The sequence below is a fragment of the Scyliorhinus torazame genome, chromosome 6 (genome assembly GCF_047496885.1).
Source record: "Scyliorhinus torazame isolate Kashiwa2021f chromosome 6, sScyTor2.1, whole genome shotgun sequence".
In the NCBI taxonomy this organism is placed as follows: domain Eukaryota; kingdom Metazoa; phylum Chordata; class Chondrichthyes; order Carcharhiniformes; family Scyliorhinidae; genus Scyliorhinus; species Scyliorhinus torazame.
Window position 1 is genome coordinate 54,564,274 of NC_092712.1, and position 26,385 is coordinate 54,590,658.

The 26,385-nt window shown below is 51.7% G+C and overlaps 1 protein-coding gene and 1 long non-coding RNA gene across 3 annotated transcripts in view; both read right to left on the minus strand.

Moving 5' to 3' along the window:
- The window catches only part of LOC140425708 (uncharacterized), a 30,885-nt gene extending 9,155 nt beyond the window's left edge, over nt 1-21,730 (minus strand). The window contains exons 1-2 of one of the 2 annotated variants that reach the window (XR_011947938.1): nt 21,623-21,730; nt 19,472-19,582 (exon numbers count right to left, since the gene is read on the minus strand). This is a non-coding gene — a long non-coding RNA (uncharacterized lncRNA). Of the gene's footprint in view, nt 1-19,471; nt 19,583-20,290; nt 20,406-21,622 lie in introns of those variants that run through there. The other variant, XR_011947937.1, reaches the window with a different exon arrangement.
- The window catches only part of LOC140424793 (uncharacterized), a 455,234-nt gene that overhangs the window by 28,768 nt on the left and 400,081 nt on the right, over nt 1-26,385 (minus strand). The gene's annotated exons all lie outside the window — the stretch shown is intronic.

Consider the following 26,385-nt stretch of genomic DNA (forward strand, 5'->3'; position numbering starts at 1 on the left):
GGACACCTGACCGACAGGACGAGGAGGGGGAGGAGGTCGTCGCGGCCCCACGGCAACGGAGGCACCCGAGGGCGCCCCGTGTGTACCGGCCCCGGCAGTCATACCAGGACCTCACGGACCGGGAATGCAGGAGGAGACTCCGGATGAGGCGGGAAACCGTGGCACACATCTGCCACCTGCTGGCACACCTGTCACCGCGTGGCACTGGTGGGGGACACCCGCTCCCCGTGTCCGTCAAGGTTACGGTGGCCCTGAACTTTTATGCAATGGGGTCATTCCAGGCACCGAGTGGGGACCTGTCCGGCATATCGCAGACATCGGTGCATCGGTGCATCCGGGCAGCGACAGATGCCCTATATGCCATGGCGCACCGCTACATCCACTTCCCCGTGGACCGGGCCAGCCAAGATGCCCGAGCCGTGGGCTTCTCTGCCGTGGCCGGGTTCCCCATGGTCCAGGGCGCGATCGATGGAATGCACGTCGTCGTGCGGCCACCTGCAGATAACAGGGCCGTGTTCACTAATAGGAAGGGGACCTATTCGATGAACATACAGGTGGTCTGCGACCACCGCATGATGATCCTGCATGTCTGCGCCCGTCACCCAGGCAGTGTACACGACTCATATGTGTTGTCGCGGTCATCCATCCCCGGCATGTACGAGGGACGCCATCCCCGGCTGAGGGGCTGGTTGCTGGGCGACAGGGGCTACCCATTGCGATCGTGGCTGATGACGCCTATACGGAGGCCACGCAATGAGGCGGAGAACCGCTACAATGATGCCCATGTAGCGACAAGGCGAGTGATAGAGAGGTGCTTTGGCGTGCTGAAGATGCGTTTCAGGTGCCTGGACCTCTCTGGGGGCGCCCTCCAGTATCGGTCAGATAGGGTCGGCCGCATCATTGTGGTGTGCTGCGTCCTGCACAACATAGCCCAGCAGAGGGGCGATGTGCCGCAGGCAGAGGAGGGCGGAGTGGAGGAGCAGCAGGAAGAGGCGCAGTCCTCCCCAGATGAGGGGGATGGGGGTAATGGTCAGGGCAGACAGGGTAGACACAGGCGGGTGGCTGTCCACTGTTACCGGCTGGCCCAGCGGGCACGGGACAGACTGATAGCCGCCAGCTTCACTGACTAGATGGGCGTGGGAATTGGGTAGTATGGCCACAGACCGCACACCATGGCAACAGCCGACCACACACACCCCCCACCCATCTACCCACCCAGCACCCTCACACCCCTCCCCAACCCCACCCACCCCACCCGCATGCACACCACCACCCCCCCATTGCCGATCCACCTGCGGCACAACGGGCGGGCTCACACAGTTGCGGGTGGACGCGTGTCTATTGCAGGCCATGGAGGATGATGACAACCCGCCCTGCGGTGAGCTCCTGGCTCTACATCGTTGGACTATGTCTGACCCATGGCCACAGTACCACCATCCACCCGGACCATCCCTGCATGCGGCTGTGACACTGCAGCGCACGGTCCCGTCCTCTGCCCGGGGGATGTTGATGGCGGCCCAGGGGGAAGGGGGCAGACTCACCTGGGGCTGAGGTAAGACCACCCGTCACGCACACACTTGCGCTCAACGTACATGACACCCCCACACGCTTTGGACAGAGCACAAAGGCAGCTTCTGTAGGTGTAACATTGACTTTAATAACCAAAGGAGTTCATGCATGTGCCCTAGCCCCTAAAACTCATCTGTGCCCTGCACCCGTGCCAACTTACTCAGTGTCTAATTGTTTGGCCTTACGGGCCCTTTGACTACATCTACGTGGTTCCCCAGACGGTACAGCAGAACTGGAGGTGGACTCCTGTGATTCCTGCCCTCTGACACTGGATCCCTTTGGCGGCCGTTTCCTGGGGCGTCCTGGCCTAGATAGGCCAGGCTGTGGCCCAGGCGACTGGGATGGCGAGCTGCCAGCCTGTCCTACCTGTTGCCCACCCGGTGCACCTGGGACGGAAGGGGGGGGGAGTCCGAGGTGTCGCGGTGTACCGGGACCTCCCCTACAGGGGGAGCCGGGACGGACCACACCACCTCCTCCTCCCTCGGGGTGCCCGATGGCCCCCAGGCCTCTACATGGGTGGGGGATGCGAACGGACTGGCCATCCGACGCCCCCCCGACATCTGGCGCTGCCAGTCCTGGAGGCCCGTGCTGGTATCGACAGGGGTCTGCAGGATTGCAGCCATGGAGCCCAGGGGGTTGGCAAACCCTGTCTGTGACAGTGCGACGCCGGCTCGCACATGGCCACTGGCGCCGATGCCCTCAGCGATGGCCTGCTGAGACTGGGCCATGGCCTGCAGAGACTGGGCCATGGCCTGCTGAGACTGGGCCATGGCCTGCTGAGACTGGGCCATGGCCTGCAGAGACTGGGCTATGGCGTTGAGCGCCTCTGCCATCTGGCGCTGGCACTGGCTCATGGCCTCCTGTGAGAGGGCAGCCATTTCCTGGGCCGCAGACGCCGCCTGCACGGAAAGCCCCAGGCCTCGCAAACCGTTCCCCATGTCTGACACCGTCGCACCCATTGCCTCCACCGCGGACGCCACCCGTGCGGTGTCAGCTTGGGTGGCACGCATGACCGGCACCACTCCCAGCTCCTGAACGCGGGTGGACTCGTCCACCTGCGACTGCAGCCGCCGCAAGCCGCCCGTCACCCTCTTCGCTCGTCTCCGGGTCGGTGGTTGCATCGGATCTATGTGTGGGTGTGGTAACTCCAGGAACCCGGGATCCATCTGGGCGGCAGATGTTAGCTTGGGCTGGGCTGCCCTCCGACCGCCCGGCCCCTCTGCTGCTCCTACCTCTACCTGCTGTACCGGGACGGCTGTGTTGTGCGCACCAGTGAGTGTACAGACGCCTCATCACTAAAGTGCCCAACCGAGGTGAGTGTTTCTGCGATGGTGGAGGGTGTTGGTGACAGCAGTGGCGTTGTGTCGTGCTCTTCGTCCCACTCTGAGTCCATGGCACTTTAGGGTGGGGGTTCGTCTCCACCCATCCACTCTGAGTCACTGTCCGGTATTTCGTCTTCCTGGGTAGTGCTGTCCCGGGTAGGGGTGTCCTGGGCAGTGCTGTCCCGGGTAGTGGTGTCCCGGGTAGTGGTGTCCTGGGTAGTGGTGTCCTGGGTAGTGGTGTCCTGGGTAGTGGTGTCCTGGCTCGGATGTGACGGGGGCCTGTGGCTACCCCCCTCGTCGCTGGGTGGTCGCTCCCGCACGTGACGGGGGTGTCGTCTCCCTGTTGCTCCAGGTCTCTCCGTCCCCCGTGGCCTCCGAGGGGCATCCTGCGGGCGTCGCATGCTGGAGGGTGCGGGTCTCTCCGTCTCCCATGGCCTCCGAGGGGCATCCTGCGGGCGTCGCATGCTGGAAGGTGCGGGTCTCTCCGTCTCTCGTGGCCTCCGAGGGGCATCCTGCGGGCGTCGCATGCTGGAGGGTCCGGGTCTCTCCGTCTCCCGTGGCCTCCGAGGGGCATCCTGCGGGCGGTCTGCATCTGCGGGGATGGGTGCCTGGACGTTTGGTCCTGCAACACAATGAAGCATGCATGGTTAGACATCAGGCAGTGATCAGGTGATATGGGGGAGGGGGATATAGGGGAGGGGGGATATGGGGACGGGCTGTCGGTGGCTCACTCGCTAGTACGCCCCCGACCTCTGCATCAGCAACCTCCCGGTCCTCAGGTCCGCCAGCCAGTTCCAGGGCCCTTTCCTCGTGTACGGTCAGTGGCCTCTCATCAGCGGGGCCTCCTCCAGTCCTCACATGCCCCCTATTGTTGTGTGCGCGCTTAAACTGTGGGGGTGGGGGTGTCAGGGGTAAAAGGCAACACTGTTAGGCAGGTATATGAATGCGCGCCATCGGTTGCGCGTGCATTGCAGAGGTTAAGGTTATGGCTGGATTCACTTGGGGATATGGGGGAGGGGGGGATATGGGGGAGGGGGGATATGGGTGAGGGGGGATATGGAGGGGGGATATGGGGGAGGGGGGATATGGGGGAGGGGGGATATGGGGAGGGGGGATATGGGGAGGGGGATATGGGGGATATGGGGAGGGGGGATATGGGGGAGGGGGGATATGGGGGAGGGGGGATATGGGGAGGGGGGATATGGGGGAGGGGAGATATGGGGGAGGGGGGATATGGGGGAGGGGGGATATGGGGGAGGGGGGATATTGGGGAGGGGGATATGGGGGAGGGGGGATATGGGGTAGGGGGGGATATGGGGTAGGGGGGATATAGGGGAGGGGGGGGATATGGGGGAGGGGGGATATGGGGGAGGGGGGGATATGGGAGGCTCACCCTGCCTGCTCGGACGAGGTCGTTCACCTTCTTGTGGCACTGGGTGCCTGTCCGTGGTGTCAGGGCCACAGCGGTGACGGCCTCTGCCACTTCCCTCCACAGACGCCGGCTGTGGCGTGGGGCAACTCTGCGGCCGTGCCCGGGATACAGGGCATCCCTCCTCTGCTCCACCGCGTCCAGGAGCGCCTCCACATCCCGTGACTCGAACCTCGGGGCTGAGCGGCGGCCAGCCATCCATTCCGGTGTTGCGGTCGGGTGTTCCGGTCGGGTGGGGGGGAGCAGCACGGCCTTATGAGCCGTCACGCCGTGCGGCGCGTATGACGCTGCACGGCGTGAACCACTGCGCAAGCGCGGATCCCGTTACGTCGCTGCTAGCCCATTTTGGGCCGGAGACTTTCGACCCATTTTTCCGACGTGACGCAAGTCGGATTTGCGCCGTTTTTTGCGCCGATCGGCAGACTTTCCGCCGATAACGGAGAATTTCGCCCCTTGACTGTTATCAATTAATTATGGGGGGACGATTTCAATTGTGTTCTGGACCTGAGGATGGATAGATCGAGCCCCAAGTCATTGGTCATGTCGGGAATGGCGAAGGAACTGGGTTTTTTAATGGATCAGATGAGGGGGCGGGTTGGACCCATGGACCCGCAGAGATTTAGACACCCAGGAGAGAGGGTGTTTTCCTCCTTCCCCCACTTGCATTGGCTGCATTCCCGAGTAGGTTTCTTTGTTGTGGGAGGTCATTACTCCCGGGGATTGTATAGACTGAGTAAACCACGATAGTACTATGGGGCCACGCGCCACGTTATGTGTATGTGAGGTTCGAAACGAGCCAGGCGCGCATCCCCCATGGAGGTTAGATTCAGCACCCCTGGCGGACAAGAAGTTCCGCGAGAAGGTAGCTTCGGCGACAGACGTCTACGTGGAGTTTAACCAGAACAGGAAGGTTTCGCCCTCCAGCTTTAGGAAACGTTTAAGGCAGTGATTAGGCGGAGGGGGGTGGAGGGGGGGGGGGGTGGCTGGTGATATCCTATAAGGCCTACAGGGATAAATAAGGTTGAGAGGGGGGGAGAGGCCGAGGTTGGCTGAGGCCATTGTGGAATGGACCAGTGACATTCAGTGGCCGTAGCAAGAGAGCTGTTAGCGGAAAGAAAGAGGCTACAGGTAGAATTCGATTTGGTGTTGATAGGGAAGGCGGTGGGCCGGATCCGGTGTACTAGGGGAGTGTTTTATGAGTATGGGGAGAAGGCCAGCCAGATTTTAGCTTATCAGTTGAGACGGCAGGCGTCCACACAGGAGATTGGGGGGCGGGGGGTTGGTGATGACTCAGAAAAAAATTTACGGGGTGATTGAGGTATTTTATCGGGGGTTGTATAAGTTTGAGAGCCGGGTGGAGGATGCGAAGATGGAGCACTTTCCAGATAGTTTGGAATTTCTGGTGGTGAAGGCACCATTGGAACTGCAGGAGGTCATGGGGTGCATTGAGCTAATGTAATTGGGGAAGGCATTGAGGCCGGATGGCTTTCTGGTGGAATTTTATAAACAGTTCTCTGCAGTGCTGGCACAGCTCCTGGGATGTATAATGATTCGTGGGAATGGGGGGAATTGCTGGCCACGTTGGTGCAAGCATCCTCTCTTTGATTCCAAAGAGGGATAAGGATCTGGTGGAGTGTAGGTCTTATAGCCCCAGTTCAGGGGTGTTAGGGATGCCCGTTAGCTCTGTTGTTATTTGCGTTAGCTATAGAGCCCCTGGCCATTGCGCTTCAGGCGCCAAAGGCTGGAAAGGCACAGTAAGGGCAGACAGGGAGCACGGGATATCTCTAGCAGGTCAAAGCTGGGCACCCATGGAGTGCTGAGGTCTATCAACAGCAGCAGAATTGTACTCAAGCACAATCTGTAACCTGACTGATCTCCTTGTGGTGTTCGCTCCAATTTCCTCTCTGCCACCCCCAGAACCCTTAACTCGCCTGCCAAAAATATGTCTGACACTGCATTGAATAAATTCAAAGACCCAGCCTCCACTCCCTAGGGAAGGGGATTCTGCACACCACCGACCCTTTGGGAGAAATAGTTCCCCTCATCTCTGTCTTAAAAGGGAGACCTCGTATTTTTAAACTCGGTCCTTTTGTTTTAGGCACCCACCCTGTCAAGTCCCCTCAGGGTCTTATTCTCTCATTCTTCTGAACCCCGATACATGCTGGGTGAAGGCGGACACATTGTAAGTTGGACAACAGCATCAGTACACCTCAAATTGTACCACAGATAATGAATACTGACTTTACTCTAATGATGCACCCTCTTCAAAGAGCTTGTGAAAGGGACACACAGCTACAGCGCACAAAAAGCAGGCCGCAAGGCAGCGACACGCTATGCTGCTGGCAAGACGGCCACTGGATTCGGAGTGTGAAAAGGCATTCAGTGTGCTTGTTATGGAGAGATCAGATGCGGAAGTAACACCACAATCGACACAGTTCAGAAAAGGGCTTTTCAACATGAAACCAGCCACGGGAAGTGCACCTCGATGGGAGAATTCTCTGTGCCCATTGGGCAGCGAAAAACAAGTAAATATGAACTTCCAATTAAGCTGTCGTCACCATGAGGAATTCTGACAATGGATACTGAAGTGATGTGAACTTGCTGTGGCCAAGTTGCAGAGTATGCTTTGAAGTAAGTTGAGCCCTTGCTGAGAGAAATGTTTCTGTCAACTTCAACTGCATGGGCACCTCTTTTCCAGAACTTATTTTCAATGCCCAGAGTCTTTAACACTCAAGATTCACTTTCCCCCCTCTATCCCATCAAACTCTCTCTCTCTCTCTCTTCATTTCCTGAAGGCATTGGCATGGGCAAGAGGTATGATTGAATGATTGCTGCATAACATTCAGTTCCTCACCCAATTGGGCATTCAACCTGAACTGTGAATGAACACCCTCTGACTATTTGAACACTGATAGCATCTCAACTCAGCCTTATCCTGTTCTCACCCAATTTCCGCACAATGCACTTTATAGCAGGGATCACAAGATTAGAAGTATAGAAGTATGCAGTAGCAACGCGAGTGGTGTTTGCAACTAACAGAATCTTGCAGTCAAGCCAAAATTATGATTTGCCTATCACACAGATGAATAATGTGGTATATGAATTTTAGCATCAATGTGATGCCAGGTATGTCGGCGTTAAGTCTGAAAGACTGGCCGTTCATATCAAGCAGCATGTCCTAGCTGCTGTTTGCAACAGGTAAGGTATAGCCCAGCCCATGCTTGCAAAAAAGTGTCCACATTAGATGTGATTCTGTCATTTGAGAAGATTTGTTAAATAATCCTCGGTGTGCTCAAAATTATGCTGACAACCAATTTAAGATTGTCATTTGGGCTTGCAGAGCGGTGCATTTGCGTATACGGGAAGTGACATGCATTAATACACAGGGCCCTGTTTTTTCTGACAGAAAGAACATGTACACACATTGCACCTGTTTCAGCTAAATAGCCATTTGTTGGCTCATTCCTCAGGGCAATGCCTTGACCAATCAGAGTCAAGCTGCCTGGTTTAAATTTCAAACAACACTTGGCAGATAACCATCAGTCACCATCAACTGGTGCATTCACCATGGCAACACCTCTATTTTTATTTGTTACCCGATCTGATGTGGGCGTCACTGGTTAAGCAAACATTTATTGCCTATCCCGAGTTGCTCTTGGTGATGAGCTTCTTTCCTGAACCGCTGCAGTCCCTGTGGTGTAGGTACACCCATAGTACAGTTAGAGAGGGAATTCCAGGATTTTGACCCAGCGACAGTGAAGGAAAGTTGAAATATTTCCAAGTCAGGGTGGTGTGTCTTGGAGGGAAACTTCCAGCTGGTAATATTCCCAGGTATCTGCTGTTCCTCTCCTTCTAGATGGTAGCGGTCGTGGGATTGGAAGATTCTGCACAATGAGCCTTGGTCAGTTCTTGCAGTGCATCTCTAAAAATAGAGGTGTTGCCATCTTGTAGAAGATGCACACGGCTGCCACTGTGTGCCAATGGTGGAGGGAGTGAATGTTTGTGCAAGAGGTACCAATCAAGGGGCTGCTTTGTCATGGGTGGTATTGAGTCCTTCAGTGTCTTTGGATCTGCACTCATGCAGGCAAGACTTGTGTCTTGTAGATGGTGGACAGGCTTTGTGGAATCAGTAGGTGGGTCACTCATTGAAGGATTCCAAGCATCTGACCCGCTCGTGTGGCCACACTATTTATATGGCTAGTCCAGTTCAGTTTCTGGTCAATGGTAACCCCAGGATGTTGATACCAATCAGAATGCACTTGCCAACCAATCTCTTCTCAAACAGTATAGATTGTTATTCGCTTTACATTTGGTATTCTTACAATTTGGTCTGATGAGTGCAAGATGAAAAGCTTCAACAAAAAAGTCTCTCTTTTCAGCAATACTTAAGTTCTGTGCTACCAACCGACAATATGACTGTAAGCATAACAAGGTTAAAAGCGTTCGATTATTATCAAGAAATGGCTGATGGTACTAGATAGAACAAAGGCTGTGGGTGCTGAAAAAACCTTGACTGAGGTGCTAACAGCTTGTACTGGCCATGCCCCTAGCCAGGTTGTTCCAGTACAGCTACAACATTGGTCTCTGCTCACCAGTGTGGACAATTGCCCAAGGTGCATCCTGCCCATGAAGGCAGGTAAAATTCAACCCAGCCTTATCAATCATCAGCAAATGATGGACAATGCGGTTGACAGTCTTATCAAACAGCGCTTTCTGATCAATAATCTTTTTGGTGACGCTCAGGGTGGAATTTTCCCGACCAGCCCACGGTGGGTTTGCTAGCGCGATGAATCTGGTGGGAGCCAAGAAGTTGGAAACCTGCTGCAATTCTCCCAATGGCGGGTTCATAGAATCTTTACAGTGCAGAAGGGCGCCATTCAGCCCATCGACCCTCTGAAAGAGCACCCTACCTAGACCCACACCCCCAGCCCTATCCCCGTATCTCCACCTAACCTGCTCAACCCTGGACACTAAGGGGCAATTTAGCATGCCCAGTCCACCTAACCTGCACATCTTTGGGCTGTGGGAGGAAACCTGAGCACCCGGAGGAAACCCACGCAGACACTGGGAGAAAGTGCAAACCCCACACAAACAGTCGCCCGAGGCTGGAATTGAACCCGGGCCCCTGGGGCCCTGGAGCTGTGAGGCAGCAGTGCTAACCATTGTGCCACCACGCCACCTTTTCGCAGTTGGCACTTGAATGCTCATTAAAACAGCTACCCGCCGGCATCCCATCAGGCCTTTAAATCTTCCGTCACACTGGCGGGAAATTACATTGGCGTCAAACCTGATTGCTGATGAGATGCGTCAACAAGGCAGTTGTCAGTTCACTAGAGACCTCAGGGCGAGTGCAACAACTTTCCACCATAGTGCTGTGCTGCTCCTGATGCGCAGTTCACCCCTCTGCCGGGACAGACTGGTTCCTGCCCTCCACCTCAGTGCCGAGCTGGTCTTCATGGACAGCACAGTGCTGCTGGACCCATGGACCCTCCTGTGTCACTGAGTTGAATCAGTACAGTACTGGGGAGTACAGGGGTTTCCTTGTCCCTGGTACCACACAGCAGTGTCTATCTGGGTAGCGGGGATCATGCAGCCGCTGCAGCAAAGGTCCGAAATTCGACCGGGGATGGAGTGCGAGGTGAGCCCGGAGGGTGAGGGAGATATGGCCTAATGGAGTGAAGGGGGTAATGTGGAAGGAGGGCTGTGCTAGGAGAGGGAGAGGGCGAAGGCTCACGATGGCAGGCAGAGGGGCAGGGAGGGGGATGAAGAAGATGAACAATGGAAGGCAGAGGAAAGACTGAGGGGAGGGAAGCTGGACCCTGGCAAGGCTGCGCGAAAAGCTCACAAACAAGCGGGTCAAAGGGATACAACATTGTTTACTGGAAGGGAATAATAATAATAATCGCTTATTGTCACAAGTAGGCTTCAATGAAGTTCATGTGAAAAGCCCCTAGAATGGATGAAGACTCCAGATACGGTGAGTAGAAATCCAAGTGGGGCATGTGTGCCTCGCAGATAATGGGCTCGGTGGGTGGTGGCTAGCCTGTTCCCTCTGGGTTGCTGACATCCTGCACAGTCTGGTGAAGACAGCTGGGCTGGATAGAGTGATATGAGAATCCTGGGCTGGTGTTTAAACATAGTGCCGGGAGCTACAAACCCTGAGGGTGGGTGGTTGCATCAGCTGCTGGCCTCAAACCAGCCATGACCCAAACATGGACCAAAGAGCAGAAATCCAGAGGTGGGTGAAAGTGACTGCCCTTGACATCAAGGCATTGTTTGATCGAGTAGGGCAACAAGAAGCCCTAGCAAAACTGGAGTCAATGGGACCTTCTGGATTAGTATTCCAGAAGCTCAGGGAAATAACCTGGGGCATGGGTTGAAATCCCACCAAGGCAGTTGGTGCAATTTAAATTCAAGTGATAAATCTGGAATTCAGTAATGCTGGCTACAAAACTATCGTCAATTGTTGTAAAAACGCATCTGGCTCACTAATGCTCAAGTCCACAACAAACTAATTGACTCTTCACTGCTCTCTGAAATGATCCAGAAAAAAAATCAGTTGAAGAGCAATTAGGGATGGGCAACAAATGCTGGACTTGCCAATGGTGCCCACATCAGTGTGAAAGAATAAAGCAAAAATCAAGGAAGAAGCTCTCCGCTGGTTGGAGTCATACCTGGCACAAAGGAAGATGATTGTGGTTGTTGTTGGTCAATCGTCTCAATCCCAGGACATCACTGCAGGAGTTCCTCAGGTTAGTGTCCTCGGCCCAACCATCTTCAGCTGCTTCATCGATGATAAGGTCAGAATTCAGATGATGGCCATCTCAGTGAAAAGACTTGCATTTATCTCGTGCTTTTCATGACCATCAGACGTCTCAAAGCACTTTACAGACAACAAATGATGGTTTGAAGTATATTGACTATTATATAATCACCAGTAAATTTGCGCTCAAGAAACTCCCACAAATGGCACGTGATGACGACCAGATAACCTCTTCTTTGTGATTGCCAAATAAAGATAGGCCAGGATGCCGAGGACAACATGGGACAGTGCCATGAGATCATTCACCTCCTGCCGAGCAGGCAGCTGGAGCCTTTGTTTATCATCTTATCCAAAAGGCAGGACCTCTAACAGTGAAATACTCCCTCAGCACTGTACTAGAGTGTCAGCCTTGATTTTTGCACTGAAGCAAGATATAAATTAGGAACCTTGGGATTCAGAAGCAAGTGTGCTACCCGCTGAGCTGCAGCTGACATTGTCTCAAAAAGAGAATCTAACCATCTACTCTTTCCATTCAAGAGCATTGCCATCGCTCAATTGCACATCATAGATTTATCTCATAGAATTCACAGTGCAGAAGGACGCCATTGATCAACATGATCAACATCCTTTGGGCTACCATTGACCAAAAACCGAACTGGACCAGCCATGTAAATATTGTGGCTACAAAAGCAGGTAAGAGGCTAGGAATCCTGTGGTAAGTAACTCACCTCCCGTCTTCCCAAAATGTATCCACCATCTACACGGCACACGTCAGAGATGTGATGGAACTCTCAACAGTGTGTACCATCCACAAGGTGCACTGCAGGAACTCACCAAGTTGCCTTAGGCAACATCTTCCTAACCCACAACCACCACAATCTCCACCACCCAGAAGGACAAGGCAGCAGTTGCACAGGAACACCACCACCATCACCCTTTCAACTCAATCATCATCCTGACTTGGAATTCTATCAGCATTCCGTCACTGTCACTGGATCACAATCCTAGAACTCCCTGCCTAACAGTGCTGTGGGTGTACCTCCAACACATGGACTGCACGGTTCAAGAAGACAACTCACTACTTCTCAAGAGCAAATATGGATGGACAATTATTGCCAGAGATGTCCATATCCCATGAGCGAATAATGATAACAAAATTATGATGGCTGGTTGCATTGACAAGCTTTGCATTCATTTGGATATGGAAGACGAATTGTGATCTAAATTAGGTGTTTAAGATGATTAGCGGATTAGATTTTAGAGGAGATGTACAAGGCAAGTTTTTTACACAGATGGTAGTGGGTGCCTGGAACTCGCTGCCGGAGGAGGTGGTGGAAGCAGGGACGATAGTGACATTTAAGGGGCATCTTGATAAATACATGAATAGGATGGGAATAGAGGGATATGGACCCCGGAAGTGTAGAAGATTTTAGTTTAGACGGGCAGCATGGTCGGCACAGGCTTGGAGGGCCGAGGGGCCTGTTCCTGTGCTGTACATTTCTTTGTTCTTTGTTCTTAGATAGGGTGGAGAGAAACTATTTTCTTTGCTGGCTGAGTCTGTGTGGTCCATAAGCAACAAAGGCCTCAAGGAAGAGACTTCAGAAAGGATGCACTGGAAGACCCCAGAAAGAGAGTAAAAGTAGACCTCAGATAGGAGGCATAGAAATTCTAAAAGGAGATGAAAGACCAACCCGGGATAGAGGGCAATTGTCAAAAAATATACAAAGGCAGCAAAGACCTGAAAGAGGAGGCAATAGAAGACCCCAGAAAGAGGACAAAGAAGATCCCAGAAGGAAGGAAATGAATGATCTCAGAAGGTGGCACTGAAAGAATCCAGTAGGGCAATGAAAGACCCCAGAAGAAAGGCAACAAGAGAATAGTAAAATGGAAACGAACCATCACTTCGTCAGAGACAGACGTGACTAACAGTGAAGCCAAAAGGGTTTGGCTGAAGTTAAGACAAGTAGAAATGAAGGTTCCATTTGTGAAATGCATGTATCCAGTAAGAACATGATGGATTCCCCTCCGAAGAAACACAGAAATTAAAAACTACAAAAGAAACCAGGAATTGTTGAACATAAAGATGAATCAGCAAAATACTCTCGAGAAGACATTCAAACAACATGATGCGGCGGCACGGTGGCACAGTGGTTAGCACTGCTGCCTCACAGCTCCAGGGTCCCGGGTTCAATTCCGGCCTCGAGTGACTGTGTGGAGTTTGCACATTCTCCCCGTGTCCGTGTGGGTCTCACCCCAACAACCCAAAGATGTGCAGGGTAGGTGGATTGGCCACGTTAAATTGCCCCTTCATTGGAATTTTTTAATTAACATTTTTTTAATAACAAGATGAAATAACTGACAGAAAACTTGAAAAAGTTTTGCCAGAATGTGCAAAATGAAGTTGAAAAGAAGGAAACATTGATGAGACAATGTAGAATAGGCTGAACTCCTTGAGAAAGCAACTGGAAAATAAGAATATGTCCAGTGAAGAATTGAATCGGGAGAATAAGAGCTTGAAGAAAGGAAGCTCGACAAAGAAAGATTAAGATGTAAAAACATTGATATTTACAGCAGAATCAGCAATTCAGACAGGGAAAGAAACAGAGAAAAACAAATGGTCACATGAAGAGAAACGCACAGCACCGATACAATAAAATGATGAATGATAAAGATGCTGAATTGAGTTACTGGAAAGTGAAGAAACTTTATCACATGACTTTAGTACCAGAAACAGGGGGCGCGATTCTCCGCTCCCGCGCCAGTTGGGAGAATCCGCTGGCGCGCCATTTTTCCCCGCGACGCCGGTCCGGAGCACTCCCGCGATTCACCAAGCGGCGAGAATGGCCCTGTCGAGTTCTGCGCGGCGCAGGCCGGAAAATCGCCCGGGACACCCAAAATGGCGATTCTCCGCTACACCCGCTATTCTCCGGCCCGGATGGGCCGAGCGGCCTGCCCAAAACGACGGCTTCCCGCTGGCGCCATCCACACCTGGTCGCTGCCGGCGGGAACAGCGCGGGAACGCTGGGGGGGTGCGGCCTGTGGGGGGGGCGAGGGGGGTTCTTTCACTGGGGTAGGATTCAAAAGGGGTCTGGCCCGCGATCTGTGCCCACCGATCGGCGGGCCGGCCTCTCTGAAGGAGGACCTCCTTTCCTCTGCACCCCGCAAGATCCATCCCACATCTTCTTGCGGGACAGCCTCGGGCAGGACGGCAACCATGCATGCACGGGTTGACGCCAGTTACGCCTTTTACGCGGCGCCAATGCCCGGCACGCGCTGACGACGCTGCTATCGTGACACGCCCCCCGTGTTTCTCGTGGCCCCGATCCTAGCCCATTTTCGGGCCCTGAATCAGTCGAGATCGGGGCCGTTTTGCACCGTCGTGAACACCGTCGAGGGCACTTAGTCACGGGAGCGGAGAATCGCGCCCAGGGTACTATGACCACCATCCCTGCACATGTGACACACCACGATTGTGAAAGAAATGTCAAGACATGATAAAAGCAAATTACTGCGGATCGTCTCTTCATGTCTGTTGGATATGACAGGAGAGTGTCTTAGAGACAATAGGCGGAATTCCCTGACCCTCTGCCGGGTCGGAGAATCGGCGCAGCGCAGTGCAGAGAATTGGCGCCATCGGCACCAGCGTGGTCGACGCGGCGCCGGTCGGGCTATGCACCGGCTCTCTGGCCCCGGGCCGGCGCGTTGATTCTCCGGCCCGGATGGGCCGAGCGGCCGTTATCAAAACGCCGAGTCCCGCCGGTGCCGTTCTAACATCCTGTGAGCCGGCGGAACCTCGGCCTTGAAGAGTCCGGGGGCGGCCTGTGGGGGGGAGGGGGGTCTGACCCCGGGAGAGGGGCCTCCGTAGTGGCTTGGCCCGCGATCGGGGCCCACCGATCGCTGGGCCAGCCTCTGTGCCCCCCCCCGGTCTCCTTTCCTCCGCGTCGGCTCCTGTAGCCCTGCTGGTGTCAGGGCCGCGGCGGGGAAGAAGGCCACTGCGCATGCGCTAGTTGGCGGCATCCCAACTGTGCCTGTGTGGGCCCCGCGGCGCCGGGCTCAGGCCGGGATCGGCAGCTGGGGTGGCGGAGGCCGCTCCAGCGCCTTCCTAGCCCCATGTGGGCCGCAGAATGAGGTCCCGGAATGGGCGCCGATGCCGGAGTAAAACACTCCCGTATTTACTCCTGCATCGGCACTTAGCCGCCCGTTGGGAGAATCCTGGCCAATAATTATGGGGCGAAATTCTCCCCCAACGGCGCGACGTCCGCCGACTGGCGCCAAACACGGCGCCAATCAGACGGGCATCGCGCCGGCCCAAAGGTGCGGAATGCTCCGCATCTTTGGCGGCCTTGCCCCAACATTGAGGGGCTAGGCCGACGCCGGAGGGATTTCCGCCTCGCCAGCTGGCGGAAATGGCGTTTGTTGCCCCGCCAGCTGGCGCGGAAATGCGGCGCATGCGCGGGAGCGTCAGCGGCCGCTGACAGTTTCCCGGCGCATGCGCGGGAGCGTCAGCGGCCGCTGTCAGTTTCCCGCGCATGCGCAGTGGGGAGAGTCTCTTCCGCCTCCGCCATGGTGGAGGCCGTGGCGGAGGCGGAAGGGAAAGAGTGCCCCCACGGCACAGGCCCGCCCGCGGATCGGTGGGCCCCGATCGCGGGCCAGGCCACCGTGGGGGCACCCCCCGGGGTCAGATCGCCCCGCGCCCCCCCCCAGGACCCCGGAGCCCGCCCACGCCGCCTGGTCCCGCCGGTAAATACCAGGTTTGATTTACGCCGGAGGGACAGGCAATTTCTGGGCGGGACTTCGGCCCATCCGGGCCGGAGAATCCAGCGGGGGGTCCCGCCAACCGGCGCGGCCCGATTCCCGCCCCCGCCCAATCTCCAGTACCGGAGACTTCGGCGGGGGCGGGGGCGGGATTCACGGCGGCCTACGGCCATTCTCCGACCCGGCGGGGGGTCGGAGAATGACGCCCCTGGTGATTCTACTTGATCCACTGCCAAAGTTTTATATTATGACATCATGCCATATTATGTAGTTAATATGGGATTTTTGTATGTTGCAGTGGTGATGGCTCATTGACGGGATCTTGAGGAAATAGCTGGCTTTGAAAGCAGGCCAAGGCAGGCCAGCAGCACGGTTCAATTCCCGTAGCAGCCTCCCCGAACAGGCGCCGGAATGTGGCGACTAGGGGCTTTTCACAGTAACTTCATTTGAAGCCTACTTGTGACAATAAGCCATTTTCATTTCATTTCATTGCTGCTACATCTGGGTGTGTCCCCAGGATGCACATCAGAGGTGGGAGCAGCCTTGTGCTTTCCCTGCGGTCTTTGATGCCCTTGGAGGACGTCCTCTGGAGGGCCCGGAGCCGGAGGGCCCAAGCCGACTTACCGCTGCCCTTGAGATGCGCTGGTATCTAGAGGAGGAGAAGCACCGGAGACCGCCGTCGTCTCCTTGGCGGAAGACTCCGGGTTGGCCACCAGTGCTTTCTCCTCCCTGAAGGTGCACCAAGGGCCCTGGGGGAATCCCTGGGATGGAAGGGCAGCTGGAATGAGCTTTAGAGGCCTCTGGGTCATTTGGCTCTGCCAGTCCTGGAGGCTCTCCATTGCCGCACTATTGTGTTGATGCCCTCAGCGATGCTCCTCAGTGACTGGCCCACGCTCTGGAGTGCCTCGGCAATGTCCACCTGCATCTGGGATACTTCCCTCAGTGAGTGGGACATAATAATAATAATAATCTTTATTATTGTCACACGTAGGCTTACATTAACACTGCAACGAAGTTACTGTGAGAATCCCCTACTTGCCACACTCCAGCACCTGTTCGGGTACACTGAGAGAGAATTCAGAATATCCAATTCACCTAACAAGCACGTCTTTTGGGACTTGTGGGAGGAAACCGGAGCGTCTGGAGGAAACCCACGCAGACACGGGGAGAACGTGCAGACTCCGCACAGACAGTGACCCAAGCGGGAATTGAACCTGGGACCCTGGAGCTGTGAAGCAACAGCGCTAACCAATGTGCTACCGTGCCGCCGTACCGTACCGTGACATGATGCCAAGGACCTCAGCCATGATCATCACAGACTGAGCCATGCCTTGGGCACCACCACTCAAGATGCAGACGTCATGCTCCAAGCTTTCCAAGATGATCGCCACCCTAGTAGTGTTGGTGCCATTGGGGCCTCCTCCAATGGGCTATGCAGTCGCTGGAATGTATCTGACATCCCCTCCTGAATGTCACAGCTCTGGCCTATCATCTGCATCAAGTCTGGGAGAACCGGGTCCAGAGGCTCGGCAATGACTGCTCGGCAACAGGCCTCCGACTGCTCTCTCCCGTGGATGTTTCTGCTTTCACCTGATGTGCACCAGCAACAGTGTGGTGCTCGGCAAATTGTGCCCCAGAAGCCTGTCCACTAATGTCACCCACCCAGGTGTGTGTCTCTGCACTGGCGGAAGGTGGGATGATAGTTGTGATGCCTCAATGGTGGTCTTTTGGGAGGCGTAGGATGGCCCAGCCTCATCAGATGGAGATCCTGCAAGACAATATAAATGTTGTCAGTAAAAAGGGAACAATCATTTTGTCTGACTTGAACTACTCATTTGAGCCAGGTCATCTGGGTGAAGGGGCAGTGGATCTTCACCTCTATGGCACAGGCCAACCTCGCTGTCGGTGACAGCTCTCTCCTCTGTCAACTCCGTGCTCTCCAGGGCCCATTACTCATTGGATCTCTGGGACTCCACCCTAGTCTTGGCTCTTTCCCGCTTATTATGGGTTCTCTTCTCCTGCGGGGACAAAGAGAGGGCATTGTGAGATGTATGCTTGATGGGTCAGGATAGCAGGTGGCATGAACAAGCATGAAGATTGTATGTAGGGAAGATGTGAGGAGTCAGCGAATGATCAGTGGGGCAGCGGGGTGGGTGGCATTGGGGATTTGAGGGGTTGCTGTCAGAACTGGTGCCAGGAGAGAGGTGGTAACTTAGCCTTGAAGTGTGGTGGAGGTCATTGATCTTCTGACATTGGACGGCGGTCCTCCTGGCCATGCTTCCGCTGCCACTGCCACTCAGGCAGTATTGCTGACTCTGACACCTGCGGAGGAACAAGATATTCCACCTCTCATTCTCAGCCTCGCGAAGCCTGGCCAGGTTGGCACCCCCAAAGCGAGGAGCAAGGCTGCCCGCTGCCATGCTGTGGTGTGTTGACTGGGAGTGAGTGGAGGGAGCGTTTAAAAGCAGCGGCAAGAAGCTGCGGTGCGAGTCAGGTGAATCAGGCAACGATATAGCCAGAAATGGAGAGAAGCTCATGGGGGCTCATTTTCGACACTAAGTGCCATTGAATATGGGCTGCAATCTCTCCAATGCGGCCGTTGAGAAACACCATGCCAAACACGCGCAAAATGACACTGAGAAACGTTACCGTTGAATCGTGTCCTCGAGTTACAATTGTCCTACTCACATATATAATGTTTAGTCACAATTTAGGATTGAGTAATTTAGTTATTGAAGATTGTATAATGGAGTTAAAGTGGGAGGAATGTGGTGATAGTCCCTTTAAGGGCAACACAGCAGATTGAGGGTCACATGGCCTGAGCGTCCAATAGGGACTTAGAATGAGGAATCACCCCAGGGGATGGAGCTCCCTTAGGCAAGAGTTATGTAGGAAGTTAGTTACAGCCATGTGGCTGCTGTATAATTCTTAATTAATCAATAATTTTTCTGTGTATTAATGAAGTCTCTGAAAGTGCATCCTTGCGCATCCTTACAGTAGGGAACAAAGCGAGCATAATCTTAAAAATTCGAACTAGGTTCTGCAGGAGTGATGCCAAAAAGAACTTCTTCACAAGCATTGGGCTTAGAATTATACAATGATATGGCACAGACCAAGATCATTTGGTCCATCATGTTGTGACGACTCTGAAATAATTATCCAATTAGTTCCACTCCCATACTCTTTAATAATAATAATAATCTTTATTGTTACAAGTAGGCTTACATTAACACGGCAATGAAGTTGCTGTGAAATGCCCCTAGTCGCCACATTCCGGCGCCTGTTCGTGTACACGGAGGGAGAATTCAGAATGTTCAAATTACCAAACAGCACGTCTTTCGGGACTTGTGGGAGGAAACCGGAGGAAACCCATGCAGACACGGGGAGAACGTGCAGACTCTGCACAGACAGTAAACCAAGCCGGGAATCGAACCTGGGACCCTGGCGCTGTGAAGCTACAGTGCTAACCACTGTGCTACCGCGCTGCCCTTTCTCATAAGTCTCAAGTTTTAATGTCAATGCGCTGATCAATCTCATTCAATAATTTAGCACTAGGTCATTGTCAAATGATAGGCTTCTTACTTCTGCAGTAGGTTACACTCTGTATTGTAATTACAAATAGTCATATCCTACCATGTTTGGAACGTCTTTCCCCACTGGCTGTTTGTAAAGTCCCTTTGATGACAGCGCTGTAGTTCATGCGGAATGCAGTTGTGGTGTGGAGAACAAATGATATTTTCATGCCTGTGTCATAGCAAGTGTGAAATATTATTCAAATAGAATGTGAAAATAATAGTAACAATAGGATGACATATAATGATAATATTGGACAATTCCTTGGAAGGGTTAAGGGCAAATCATGAGCACATACGCAGGGTATCAATTTTTATTGATGCACTTTTTTGTGAGCAGTGTGTATCAAATTTTATTGTAATTCTGGTGTTTTATTCGCAGGTTAACATCCTTTATTGCAAGAATATAATTTCACATTACTGATCACTGTTCATAATGAAGGAATAATAATGGTGCTACATATTTGCCAACAAGTGATTACCAGCGAATGAGGTGGTTACTGTATTTAACACAGATATTGAGTAGGTAGCTGTGAGTGAGATACAGATTGAATAGGTTAATATTTCATAAGCTACAACAAGTAAGTGCAGTTCTAATTATTTTCACCACATTACAATGAGATTTACCCTGTGCGTTGCCATGGTGTATGTAAGGGTGACATCACACACATTCCAATAATGTAAGGATCTATTGATAGGGGAAACTGGATTTATTGCCAAAATGAAATAACAGTCGTCACTGAATTCATTTCTTACTGACATTTATCCAGCTGTACATAGCTTCTATAAAAAAAATCAACCACAGGAAACTATTCCCTGTGGGCTCTTTCGGATCATTTACAAGAAGCCTTTCTCTCTCAAACTTCAGTTACTGCCTTACCTGGAGCTATCAAATCTGCATCGGCGTTTGGTTAGGGTGACAAAACTACTGAGGCAGTGCAATTTAACTCACACGACCCACAATAATAGAACATAACCAACGTGGTCAACTGAGATCACCTGGGCTCCGTCAGCAAGGTACCGGCAGAGACGAGTGCTGCCAATGGAGCGGAAAGAGCTCCAGTTGGCCTCCAACTTCAGGTGCCTACTGGGCTTTGGCCTCAGCAGGGAGCCCCTTCTACCACCATGACCATGCCTGTGGCCTCTCCATATTTGGCTGCTTATTTATTTGCATGAGCTACCCACTGCTGCCGTGGGTAGCCTTTGCCAGTGATGATTCATTCCCGGCAGGATCGTCCGGAGGTGGGAACGCTTCCGTCTTCATTTCAGAATTTCTTCCCAGTCCCACCTTCAAGCCGCCGACTGCGGGAACAGGAAAAGATCCCGCCCAGAGTCACCACCTTTCTGTAACTCCTCACAGCCAGATGCAGAGTGCCATTAGCAGTGAGTGAAAGGCGGCCTACTCGGCAACAAGTTGCATTTATATAGCGCCTTTGATGCAGCAAACATGTCACAAGACACTTCAAAGGAGCAAAATTTAGCAGACGTGTTGCGCTAGTGGTCAGGGCTCAAGTAGAAACTGCTTGAGCCAATCGTACTTAAAGGCTGACACTCCAGGACAGTGTGGAAGGTGTACGGCACTGTCTGAGGTCTCGTTTTACAGATGAGACGTTAAACCAAGGCCTGTTCTGGAAATAAAAGATCCTCTGGCACTATTTTGAAAAAGAGCGGGTGACTTAACCCCTCATCCCCTGGCCAAATATTTATCCCACAGCAACATCACAAAAATAGTTGATCTGATCATTCTCGCAGTGCTGTTTGTGGGAGCTTGCTGTGCGTTTCCTACACCACAGCGGTGACGACCTTTCAGAAACAGTGCTTGCAATTGTGAACAGCACTGTATACATGCAAGTCTTCTTAAAGAGCTTTGAGACGTTTCTGAGGGACTTAAGGCTTTACATAAATACAGGTTTACCCCGTGTATATTTTTTAAAACGTGTTTGCCGGCGGTCGGGGTGGGGGCTGTCAGTCATCGAAACCACAGTGAACTCTCCAGACAGATTCAAACTCTCTGTAAGAGAGGCCGAGAGACACGAGGGAGCCAGACACTTTTCTGGCAAAAGGTTCCTCATTTGCTTATATAATAAACCACCAAATCCACACCTACTCTGTCTGAAGAAAGATGAAAGCGCCTGCAAGCAGGTGAAGGCCTCTGAATCATCACCTGCCATTAAGAAGAGGAAAGTTAAGGAGCCGGGGTAAACTGAACTACCTTTAAAAAGACACCATCAGTGCAGGTGGATGCTTGTAGCGCATGGATGTGGTGTCCGTTGTCATTCTTTCACTGAATGATGTGCATTGATCAGGATTTCCTGCCCGCTCACGACAGATCATCTGGTGGGAACCCCGCTGTTAGACAGTTGGAAAAGAAAACAACTTGCACAAACTGCATTTAATCAGCTCGCCAGTTCCGTTACGTGAGAAAGATTAGCATTCGGTGTACAGCTTTACATTTGAGACTAATTTAATTCAGACTTAATTGAAATGAAGACTGTGGTGCGCAATAATTGAAGGCTAAAGAAGACGCATAATTAAAATCAATTACGCAAGCATTAAATTGAAGCCTATGCAGAGGGATCCTCACCCCGCTGTATTTGCACGGTTCTTTTACCTCTCGCACAGGTATATTTTGTATTTTCCTTTAAGCCTAATGTCCTTCAGGGAAGGGGATCTGCCATCCTTACCTGGTCTGGCATCCATGTGACTCCAGACCCACACTCCGACATGGTTGACTCTTAACTGCCCCCCCCCCCCCCCCCCCCCACTAAAATGGCCTCGCAAGCCACTCTGTTCAAGGGCCATGAGGGAGGGGCAACCAACGCTGGGCCAGCCAGCGACAGCCACATCCCATGAACAAATAAAACACTTTTTTTTAATTTCGCTGAAATTAAACAGAATATGAGCGACTGCAAAACCACGACAAGACGCGAGTAATCATTAACTATACATCTTTACATTATAGTTCAAAATGTTTACATGGGCTGCTTCATTAATCATTTCGCAGCCTGATATCGACAAGGGGGCAAGTTATTTCTTGTGATCTGGCAGATGTTGACTGCAAAATAACTCTGGCAGACTTTGATGAACAGTCCTCTGGCTAAGAAACCCTAGTATTCACAGCATCTAAAGATCCATTGAAGCAACCTTCATGTCATTACACTATTACCATTCATCATCATGCTCAAATCTAATACTCAAATTATTAATATTAAATATTAACTTGAAATGCAAAGGTTTTTTTTTGTTCTTTTCGCAATGCAGCCTCCCCAGATATTGTTTTAAGCAGGTTAAGGCTCATTCCACAGTACCTGTCACGTGATTTTTTCTTTCTTTCTCTTTACCCCTGCTTTGTTCTGATTCTATTAAAATGTTTTTCATAGTGTTACACAGAATATTCAGCTCAGAAGCAAGCTATTCTGCTTTACCAATCTCCATCAGTGCTTGTGCTCCCCCTCCCCCACATTCTATTTATTTCCTCTCATCCTATCAATATAATTTTAAGTTGCAATGCTCATTCGGAGAGATGTTACAGACCGCGATGGGCCGATTGGGCTCCTTCTGCACTGTAACAATTCTACGATCCTGTAATATTCCTTTCTTCCTCATGTTCTTATCTAGCTCTCTTTTAAGTGCAGCTGAACTAATCACCTCAAATATTCCTTGTGGTAGCAGTTTCACATTCTAACAAGTCTCGGTAAAATTGTTTCTCCTGAATTCCCTATTGGATTTATCAGTAACTATTTTGTATTTATGGCTCCTAGTTTTTTCTTTCCTGACAAATGGAAACATCTCCTCTATGCCTACCCTTTATAGAATCATAGAATTTACAGTGCAGAAGGAGGCCATTCGGCCCATCGAGTCTGCACCGGCCCTTGGAAAGAGCTCCCTACCTAGGCCCATGCCTCCACTCTATCCCCGTAACCCAGTAACCCCACCTAACCTTTTGGACATGAAGGAGCAATTTAGCACGGCCACTCCACCTAACCTGCACATCTATGGGCTGTGGGAGGAAACCGGAGCACCCGGAGGAAACCCACGCAGACACGGGGGGAAAGAGCAAACACCTCACAGACAGCCACCGTAATCGAACTCGGGACCCTGGAGCTGTGAGGCAGCAGTGATAGCCACTGTGCCACCATGCCGCCCACATGCGGTTGCAAAGTTTTTTTGAAGCCTCTATCAGGTCACCTCTTGTTCATTGCTTTTTTTTCCCTGTCCTAGTGAAGAGTTTTATCGCTGGAACATTAACCCATTGTCCTCTCTAAAGATGCTGACTGACCTGCTGTGTGCATTCTTTGGTTTTAGAACATAGAACATAGAACATAGAACAATACAGCGCAGTGCAGGCCCTTCGGCCCACGATGTTGCACCGAAACAAAAGCCATCTAACCTACACTATGCCATTATCATCCATATGTTTATCCAATAAACTTTTAAATGCCCTCAATGTTGGTGAGTTCACTACTGTAGCAGGTAGGGCATTCCACAGCCTCACTACTCTTTGCGTAAAGAACCTACCTCTGACCTCTGTCCTATATCTATTACCCCTCAGTTTAAAGTTATGTCCCCTCGTGCCAGCCATATCCATCCGCGGGAGAAGGCTCTCACTGTCCACCCTATCCAACCCCCTGATCATTTTGTATGCCTCTATTAAGTCTCCTCTTAACCTTCTTCTCTCCAACGAAAACAACCTCAAGTCCATCAGCCTTTCCTCATAAGATTTTCCCTCCATACCAGGCAACATCCTGGTAAATTTCCTCTGCACCCGCTCCAAAGCCTCCACGTCCTTCCTATAATGCGGTGACCAGAACTGTACGCAATACTCCAAATGCGGCCGTACCAGAGTTCTGTACAGCTGCAACATGACCTCCCGACTCCGGAACTCAATCCCTCTACCAATAAAGGCCAACACTCCATAGGCCTTCTTCACAACCCTATCAACCTGGGTGGCAACTTTCAGGGATCTATGTACATGGACACCAAGATCCCTCTGCTCATCCACACTTTCAAGAACTTTACCATTAGCCAAATATTCCGCATTCCTGTTATTCCTTCCAAAGTGAATCACCTCACACTTCTCTACATTAAACTCCATTTGCCACCTCTCAGCCCAGCTCTGCAGCTTATCTATATCCCTCTGTAACCTGCTACATCCTTCCACACTATTGACAACACCACCGACTTTAGTATCGTCTGCAAATTTACTCACCCACCCTTCTGCGCCTTCCTCTAGGTCATTGATAAAAATGACAAACAGCAACGGCCCCAGAACAGATCCTTGTGGTACTCCACTTGTAACTGAACTCCATTTTGAACATTTCCCATCAACCACCACCCTCTGTCTTCTTTCAGCTAGCCAATTTCTGATCCACATCTCTAAATCACCCTCAATCCCCAGCCTCCGTATTTTTTGCAATAGCCTACCGTGGGGAACCTTATCAAACGCTTTGCTGAAATCCATATACACCACATCAACTGCTCTACCCTCGTCTACCTGTTCAGTCGCCTTCTCAAAGAACTCAATAAGGTTTGTGAGGCATGACCTACCCTTCACAAAGCCATGCTGACTATCCCTGATCATATTATTCCTATCTAGATGATTATAAATCTTGTCTCTTATAATCCCCTCCAAGACTTTACCCACTACAGACGTGAGGCTCACCGGTCTATAGTTGCCGGGGTTGTCTCTGCTCCCCTTTTAGAACAAAGTGACCACATTTGCTGTCCTCCAGTCCTCTGGCACTATTCCTGTAGCCAATGATGACATAAAAATCAAAGCCAAAGGTCCAGCAATCTCTTCCCTGGCCTCCCAGAGAATCCTAGGATAAATCCCATCAGGTCCCGGGGACTTATCTATTTTCAGCCTGTCCAGAATTGCCAACACCTCTTCCCTACATACCTCAATGCCATCTATTCTATTAGCCTGGGGCTCAGCATTCTCCTCCACAACATTATCTTTTTCCTGAGTGAATACTGACGAAAAATATTCATTTAGTATCTCGCCTATCTCTTCAGACTCCACACACAATTTCCACAAGACTGGTCCTACTCTTTCCCTAGTCATTCACTTATTCCTGACATACCTATAGAAAGCTTTTGGGTTTTCCTTGATCCTTCCTGTCAAATACTTCTCATGTCCCCTCCTTACTCGTCTTAACTCTCTCTTTAGATCCTTCCTCGCTACCTTGTAACTATCCATCGCCCCAACCGAAACTTCACACTTCATCTTCACATAGGCCTCCTTCTTCCTCTTAACAAGAGATTCCACTTCCTTGGTAAACCACGGTTCCCTCGCTCGACGCCTTCCTCCCTGTCTGACCGGTACATACTTATCAAGAACACGCAGTAGCTGATCCTTGAACAAGCCCCACTTATCCAGTGTGCCCAACACTTGCAGCCTACTTCTCCACCTTATCCCCCCCAAGTCACGTCTAATGGCATCATAATTGCCCTTCCCCCAGCTATAACTCTTGCCCTGTGGTGTATACTTATCCCTTTCCATCCTTAACGTAAACGTTACCGAATTGTGGTCACTGTCCCCAAAGTGCTCACCTACCTCCAAATCCAACACCTGGCCTGGTTCATTACCCAAAACCAAATCCAACGTGGCCACGCCTCTTGTTGGCCTGTCAACATATTGTTTCAGGAAACCCTCCTGCTCACACTGTACAAAAAACGACCCATCTATTGTACTCGAACTATATCTTTTCCAGTCAATATTTGGAAAGTTAAAGTCTCCCATAATAACTACCCTGTTACTTTCGCTCATATCCAGAATCATCTTCGCCATCCTTTCCTCTACATCCCTAGAACTATTAGGAGGCCTATAAAAAACTCTCAACAGGGTGACCTCTCCTTTCCTGTTTCTAACTTCAGCCCATACTACCTCGGAAGAAGAGTCCCCATCTAGCATCCTCTCTGCCACCGTAATACTGCTCTTGACTAGCAGCGCCACACCTCCCCTCTTTTGCCTCC